The following is a 2383-nucleotide window of genomic DNA, read 5'->3' as shown; positions in this document are numbered from 1 at the left end:
GTTGAGTTGTAGCATTTCCACGCAGCCAGCCTTCCTGTGGTTCTGGATAATGTCTGTTTTGTCTTTTAGTTGTATTTTTGAAGTGGTTGTGCGAGGCAGCAATTTCCAGTGTTTACCTATGCCGCTATCTTGGTTTCTTCTCAGAGTCTGATTTTTTTAATTGGCATTTTAAAAAAATCAATTTCTCTAATTGATTTTAGAAAGAGAGAGAGGAAGAGAAAGCAGGCGAGAGAGGACCATCGCTTTGTTGTTCCATTTATTTATTCATTCACTGGTTGCTTTTTATATATGCCCTGACTGGGTTTGAACCCACAACCTTGGCATAAGGGGGTGACACTCTAACCAACTGGGCTACCTGGCCATAGGGGTGGGCACCCGGGCAGGGCCAGCAGGGGGTGGGGAGGACTCAGTCTTCTGCTATGGTGGCTACTAGAAGCCTCCGTTTTGCATCACGGCATGAATGACTCCCGGGAACACAAGGACCAGGAGAACAGTGAGTCTGATGGTGATAACGATGCCCAGGACCACGGCCCAGATGTTCAGGCACTTGGCGGTGGACGCATAGTTCTGGGCCCCAATCATGTCTCCCACCATCTTCCGGTCCCTAAACTTCACGGAGTAGGCGAACGCCACGAAGCCCAGGCAGCAGGGGTTGAAGAAGAGGGTGTTGAACAGGGACCAGACGATGTGGTCGGGCACCACGGTGTCAGCCTGGATGTTGACAACTGTCGTCGCTGCCATGGAGCTCTGGGGACCCCCCAGCACAGACACCTCGTGTTCCTCCTTGAGCACCTCATTGGATGGGGACAGTCCGGTGCGGGTGCCAGGCACGAAGGGCTGGAAGTTGGAGTTCATGGTGCCGGAGCGGAGCCGATGGCGTGCGGATGCCGATCCCAGGATAATGGAGCCTCAGTGGTGCCTCCTTTTCCTGGTAGTTTCGTTTTCCCCAAAGTTGAGTTTGGCTGTGTTCCTGTTGGGCGTCCCTGCGAAGGGAGTGTCAGGTTGCACAATAGCCCAGCAGAGATAGGCCGAGGCCTGGGGAGGGCGGGGTGGGGGGGGGGGGCTTCCTGTCCGGGTCACTCCAGTCAGGCCTGTCAGCTACCCCAGGTTCCCATTAGGGTGTGATGGGCCCGGGGTGTGTCTCAGCCCCTGAAGGGGATGTTAAGGTAGAAACATCCAGACCTGTAAAGAATTTAGTGAGTGTATTTGAGCCAAACTGAGGACCTGTGATGCCGGGAAGCAGAACCGGAGAATGGGGAGCTCATACCTTGTTTTTATAAATTACCATCAGAAGGAAAATACTTAAGTGGGTAACATGAAATCCATTGGTGACACATTAGGGAGGTGGGAGGGAACCGCTGGGAAAGGGTAAAAAGTAAAATGATGGACATGTGCTTCCTTTACACCGATGGCTGCAGGATAGTTAACAGAGTTAGCAGTTGCCCATTAACTTGATAACTAACAATGAGGGAATGTCCTGGTGCCATCTGTTGTGCCCTGAGGGGTCCGGGCAGGGGGGGGCGGGGGGGGGAGTTAAAGTTACCCAGACATTTCACAGGAGTGTTAATTTAGATGCAAAATGACAACGGGCTCAGTCAAGATCTAAGTTGATCTTTGTCAGGGAAAATACTGGCCGAGGACATGACTACCCACCATAACCTGTTTGTAGTTAAATATTTAATTTTCAGACCATCCTTTGTGGTTATTTTAGGTCTCTGAGTTTGCACAACCGCCATGCAGGCCTCCCCTGAGCTGGTCAGGTGAGCGTGTGGCCCCTTTCGTCCAGAGGGAGCAGCATTCGCCCCTGCGAAGTATGCTTCTGTGACGTCAGGGGTGTTTTAGGCGAATTGGTTTGTTTTTTTAAAATATATTTTATTGATTTTTTACAGAGAGGAAGGGAGAGGGATAGAGAGTTAGAAACATCGATGAGAGAGAAACATCGATCAGCTGCCTCCTGCACATCTCCTACTGGGGATGTGCCCGCAACCCAGGCACATGCCCTTGACCGGAATCGACCCTGGGACCTTTCAGTCCGCAGGCCGACGCTCTATCCACTGAACCAAACCGGTCAGGGCGAATTGGTTTTATTAATCGGAGAAGCTCTGAAAATGAAGTTGGATCCCCTTTGCAGGACTCATGCACACGGTCAGGGAGTCTGTGCTGTGGGAAGAGGGGCCGGCCTCATCCCTGGCAGCTCCCATTGGTGAGAAAAAGAAGATATTTCTTGGGGGGTGGGGGGCCAGCAGCTTGACCCTGTACCTAGTTAATAAGTATCCCTAATGCACATTCCTGTTAGCCTAGAGCCGTGGTCGGCAACCCGCGGCTCGCGAGCCACATGCGGCTCTTTGCCCCTTGTTGTGGCTCTTCCACAAAATACCACGTG

At 52.0% G+C, this 2383-nt stretch overlaps 1 pseudogene; it reads right to left on the bottom strand.

The window, feature by feature from the left end:
* Positions 1-414: 414 nt before the first annotated feature.
* On the bottom strand, positions 415-1034 carry LOC107182740 (annotated as a pseudogene).
* Between the last annotated feature and the right edge of the window lie 1349 nt (positions 1035-2383).

Source organism: Myotis davidii, unplaced genomic scaffold, assembly GCF_000327345.1.
Source record: "Myotis davidii unplaced genomic scaffold, ASM32734v1 scaffold3578, whole genome shotgun sequence".
NCBI lineage: Eukaryota > Metazoa > Chordata > Mammalia > Chiroptera > Vespertilionidae > Myotis > Myotis davidii.
The sequence above is the reverse complement of the archived record's forward strand: the minus strand, read 5'-3'. Positions and strand labels throughout refer to the sequence as shown.